Raw genomic sequence first — 6000 nt, forward strand, 5'->3', positions numbered from 1 at the left:
TTGGTAGCAGCGGCAAAAAGGGTCGCGCCGGCGGCAGATAAAGAAGCAGCGAGGGGAGGTACGCGCCGATGGGCGCATGAGCTAGGCGAGGAGGGACGCGGGTGCACGCACAGGGTGAGGTCGGCAGGGGGCCGCGGGCGCCGTTTCGTGCGGCGTGACGAGCTGCGGTGGTTGTCGCGTGGTTGAGTGCGAGCGCGGTGACCGTAGGGATGGAAGATGGGGTCGGACGGGGAGGTCCTCACCGGCCCTGTAGTTGTGCAACGGTATGCTCGATAGAGGGGCTGGAGGTACGTTCCCGGCGACGGTGCGGCGGATGGCGACGTCGGGGGCCCTTTCCAGTCCATGAATGGGGAGGAGGGTGAGGACGACGGCGAGCGACGGGCTGGGCGGCGCCGGTGATGCTCGAGGAGGCGAGTTCCTGATGTGGATCGGGGGCGAAGGAGAGAGGCGATGGCGTCCGGGGCCCGCTGCCCTACCTATATCCGATCGGGGGGGGGGGAGGAAGGAGCGAGGGGATCGTTTCCCCGATCCAGATTGGAACGGGAAGGGGGAGGAGAGAACGAGGGAGTGGGGGAAGTGGTGCGGTTGGAGGTTAGGGTTTCGGGGGCGTGGGTATAAGGGGCGGCCGGCTGGGCCTTTGCCCAGTTGGGCCGGTGGCCTAGCCGGTTGTGGCCTGGTGGGCCGAAGCCCAAGGGGCCGGGGGGGTCCTTTTCTTTTATTTTTCCTTTCTGTTTTGTTCCTTTTCCTTTTATTTATTTTCTTTTACTGTTTTAATTCAACTTAGGGCATATAAGTATTTTATAAATTTGTGTTTTCTTTACTATAATTACCTATGTGATATTTGGCACTAACCGAACATTTTTGTTTTGATGTTTGAAAACTTTTGATGTTTGACAATATTTAAATTTTGAGTTTGAAAGTTTCGAACCGACGCGAGATTAGCAACAGTAAATGAGGTGACGTGGCATCATTAGCAGAGGTTCACTATAGCTTAAATATCCGGGCGTCACAATGGCAACCAGATGAAACAAGTCCCCTGGCTTGTCACCACGAAGATGTGGCCTAGATGGCGCATGGTGTCTTCGAACGTGTAGGGGTACAATTCTGACGCGGCCAACATGCGCCAACCTCTGCCGTTACTGCCTCTTGCATTGATGGAAATCCTTATGTCGAACACAACGATGAGATAGTAATTGTCGTAGCCGCGTTGCTTTGTCGGTGGGTCTGCAATTGCTATCTTCCTCAATCTCATGTAGGCATCATCATACGTATTCAAGCCCAACCAGTCCGGAAGGACGATCCCAATGGTGGAGAAGGGGTCTACGGGAACGGCCGCACTGTTGTGGATGTTGTGCAAAATGATGGTGGTATCCGGCCGGAGGTATGCAAGCCAATCTTCATTGGCACCGACCCAGACCTATATATAAGACGGTGGGCAGGGGAGAAATTGTGGGATGGAAATGTAATAACTAAGTACTACATGATCAAACTCCATGACTGACATGCTCATCCGACAAAATCTGAGTACCTCTCAACGTCGGCAACTCTAGCAGAGTCAACGTGCAACCATGGCCAGGGAGCGATGGAATGTTTGAAGGATTGTCCAATAGAAGAACCTTCTCCTTGAGGACACATGGAAGACCAACAAGCATGGCCTTTTTGCAAGCCTATTTAAGAACCGTGTTGAAAATGTTGGTGCACGAAGCACCGAGTCTTGCGACGGTGAGGACGTCGGAGCGGCGTGCGATTTCTCCCAGAGGATCGTCGTCCAAGGTCTCCTAGCTCGACGTGGAGGAGAACTGCCTGGTGAATCCATGGGAGCAGCGACAAACTGCCTTCTCTTCAGGGGGAGGGGAACTGCTGAGGAGGAGATAAGAGCGTAGTAACCGCAGGGCCTCCTCCCTTCCAACTGTAGCTCCTCGATTGTTCCTTAGCATAGGAGTGAGCCTATTATTTACTACATACTCGTACTGTAGCAGTACTAGTACTACTTTCTCAACTAGTAGTGTCATGTATTGTGCTTCTAGTATAGTGCACCAGTTTTGAACTATTGAATCTCAGGGCCAAGGAGCTACAGTTGGAAGTGGAGGGTAGTACTGTTCTCTAGAACCATCACTGTACTATCAATGCAGGGAAAGTAAACCTGCGTAGTGGGTACTCTCGGTGCTCTATTCAAGCGCGTAGCTGGCCTACTTAGTTGGTCCTCTCACGCACACACTAGCGGCCTATTTATCAACGACAGTTACTACGGGGGCAGAACATTTGAGTTATTTGGTACATCGAGACTAGTCTTTTCGCTTCCATTTGTGGAGGTGTAATGGATCTCGTCGAACTTTCTTAGTAGTTCCTTCTTTATAAATGAGATGAGGCAAAGCTTTTGTCTCTGTTTCAAAACAAAAAAAGTCACGTCAAGAGAAATTTCTTTTATAGAGCCGATAATGGAGTGAAGTACATGCATGCAACGCCACAAGCTATAGAGTAGTAGAGTACTAGCACTTTATGTACATAGCCATATTGCACAGTTCCCAATGTTGCGCCAGGCTTTTCCGGTTCCTCGGGCTTAATTGGTAGGCGCTAGTTTAAATTTGCTACTAGCTGATGAGGAAGCTGCAAGTGAGGTGCGGCTAGGGCGAGCACGCGAGCCACGAGATGATGGGATGGAAAACCTGTTCACGTGGCTGGGATATCTAGTGCACCCAGATTGTGGCGCGACATGTCCGTTTGACATCAAAACTCAAACTACCCATGTACAATATTGGCTCGCAGCGAAGTTACTATTTAAAAAAAGGACGCCGTGCGTTCGGCCGGGATCGAACCCACAAAACAAGGTATACACTCCCGCGACCACTAGTAGTACACGTTGGAGTACAACGCAACCTACAATCGCCTTTTGTCACTAGTAGTACATTGTTCCTTACAAGAAACAACTAATAATGCCAAGAAACTACTACCACTTGCATACGTGGCAGACTTAAGATAAGACTACCTTATCAACCATTTTTCATGCCCATACCAACGAGTCCTACCAAGAAACGACTACTCTACAAAGTGTCGTTATAGGCACGTTTGAACCCATGTCGCTGTCGGTGTTCTGGGAACGGGGGACCCCAGACTTGCCTGCCTGCGGCCCACGGAGTGGCTCTGCGAGCGGGCCCGTACGTCCCATCTTCACCAGCAAAGACTCAAGACCCTAGCGAGGGGCCAAGCCTCGTGAGGTGGGCGACACAAGACCTCCTCAGGAGCGGCCTCGCCAGTCTGGCTCGCGAGGGGCGGAGAGTTCAAGGCCAGGCAAACCTCGTGAGGTACTAGTGACGTGAGCCATGATGACCAAGGACAGGCGGGCACCAGGCGGGCGCCAACGCGCACAGTGTCCTTGTTTCCTCTTTGATGCTAAGGAAGCAGGCGCAGGCACAGAGTACCGAGGCGTCAAGCAAATATTTCCATATTGGTGCAACGAGACCAAGACCAGCAGGACGACAGGACGAAGGTCACCGTGGAGCCCTAGACGACGTCACCACCAGAGCCTTTGGCAGACGAAGACTGCTTTTGTCAGGATAGCTTGTACTAGCTGTCCCCCTTCAAATTGGCTATTGTGGGATCCCTTCCCTCTCAATATTTGGGAAGAGGACCAAAGCCACGATAAATAGGACTAGCCACCACCGTAGCTAGGGGGCGACCTCATCTTAGACTCGAACTAGTTCATCCCCACAACCACATCCTCCAAGCACAAGAACACCTATCCTCAGGAGGCTGTTCTTCCCCTTGTACTATTCATCCTCAGCCCAAGAGGCAATCCACCACACCACACTGGAGTAGGGTATTACACCACAATGGTGGCCCAAACCAGTATAAATCTTGTGTCCTTTGCGTTGCGAGTTCTTCGAGTTAGTTCGTAAGATCTTAGCTAAGGTAGGACGTGGATCGGTAGGGGGGAGATCTTCGCACGCACCCCAGTGTTCGAACCTTGAGGGCTTTGCCGGAACCTGTAATCTGATATTTGGCGCACCAGGTAGGGGTGCGCCGAAGCTTCCCTTTCGTCGCTCCGTGTCCGGTCGTCTCATCGTCTCCATGTCGGACGCTCGCCGCGCTCGCGCTGAGCGCCGGGCTGCCCTCGCCGCCCGCGTTGCTCACACGGCTCCCATCGGCGGGCCGCCTCATTGTTCTCCGTTGCCTGCCACCAACGCCGCCACCGGCCCGGCGGGGAACGAGCAGCAAGCATCCTCGCTGCACCCCTTGGTGCGGCGGGACAGCCGCACCGCCACTCCATCGCTGACCCCGGGCGGTTCGTCGTCCCACGCTCGTCGCGCTCCCGTGGACGCGCAGGCCGCTCTGTGGATGGCGCACGAGCTCCTGCGCTATCGCCCAATCGACGACCCCTACGAGGACTGGCTCGACCGCATCGTCGAGCTTGTCAGCGCTGCAGGGGGCTCCACTGTGCCGTCCCTCTCTCTGCCTCGCCCCTACCAGCCGCGGGCGGCGTGGCCCAAGAAGCGCCTACACCACCTCTTCTCCAAGACGGAGTCTTGGCGCCCAAGCGCGCGGCCCCACGGCGCAACCTGTCGCGTCTGGCACCCGCGCAAGAAGAAAGAAGCTGCCAAGAAGTCCCTCGGCCGTGAGAAAACGCCCCCGAGCTCCCTGTGCTGCCACGGCAAAACCACGTGCCGCCTGCGGCGGCGCCGCGCACACCCTATTAAGGACCAGTTCTCCACCAGCGCAGAGTTCCAGTGACCACAGCAGGCTACCACGCCTTCACCCCTGAGGTGCGTAGCGTCGCTTGGCCGGGCAAGTTCAAGCCAGATCTGCCTCCTCGCTACAACGGCACCCCCAACCCCGCGGAGTTCCTGCAGCTCTACGAGCTGAGCATCGAGGTAGCCAACGGTGACGAGAAAGTCATGGCGAACTGGTTTCCAATGGCTCTCAAGGATGGTGCCCGCTCCTCTGTAACACCCCGGATATGACTTTCCCAATTTGTACTCCAACTCTTGCCATTTCCGGCGTTAAGTTATTTTATTTTCTCGGGTTCGGGTTTTTGTCTTCGTGTGTTGTTGTCGTTGTCATGCATCTCATATCATGTCATCATGTGCATTGCATTTGCATACGTGTTCATCTCACGCATTCGAGCATTTTCCCCGTTGTCCGTTTTGCATTCCGGCGCTTCGTTCTCCTCCGATGGTCATTTCTACCTTTCTTTCGTGTGTGGGGATTAAACATTTCCGGATTGGACCAAGACTTGCCAAGCGGCCTTGGTTTACTACCGGTAGACCGCCTGTCAAGTTTCGTACCATTTGGACTTCGTTTGATACTCCAACGGTTAACCGAGGGACCGAAAAGGCCTCGTGTGTGTTGCAGCCCAACACCCCTCCAATTTGGCCCCAAACCCACCTAAACCTGCTCCATCATCTAGAGCGTTCGATCACGATCGTGTGGCCGAAAACCACACCTGATTTGGACTCTCCTAGCTCCCTCTATGCCTCTATATAGGTCCTCCTCGAAAATCCCGGGTCTCTCCTCCCCCTAACCCTAGATCTCATCATCGCGCGCCGCCGGACAAATCAGCCGCCGACGGACATTGTCCGGATCCTCCCCCGCCGCCGCCACATGTCGCCTCCACATTCACCATCGCCGCCTCCCTCCGCCGCCGGCCCGAAAGCCCGGATTGGGCCCCCGCGGCCCAAGCCGGTGCGCCGCCCCGCGGCTTCGTCTCTCCCGTGGCCGAGCCGCCACCTCGCCGGCCGGCTTCATCTCCGGCCGCTCGCCGAGCTCGCGCTGCCCCGCCGCCCGGTGCTCGCCGCCCCGCCGCCGTCCGGCGACCTCCTCCGGCCGGCCTCGTCCCCTCCTCCGCGGCAAGTCCCCGGAGCAGCTTCGGACACCTTCGACTCTGGCATCTACAGTTCCCCGGCCAACCTCGGTCCGTGCGCCAATCTGGATCCGTCGCGGATGAACAGTAAACCCTAGGTGGTTTTTCTTCTAAGTCCTCAAAATCGCAGATCCATGTGCTCA

The sequence above is a fragment of the Triticum urartu genome, chromosome 4A (assembly GCF_056163025.1).
Source record: "Triticum urartu cultivar PI428250 chromosome 4A, HENAU_Tu73, whole genome shotgun sequence".
Lineage (NCBI taxonomy): Eukaryota > Viridiplantae > Streptophyta > Magnoliopsida > Poales > Poaceae > Triticum > Triticum urartu.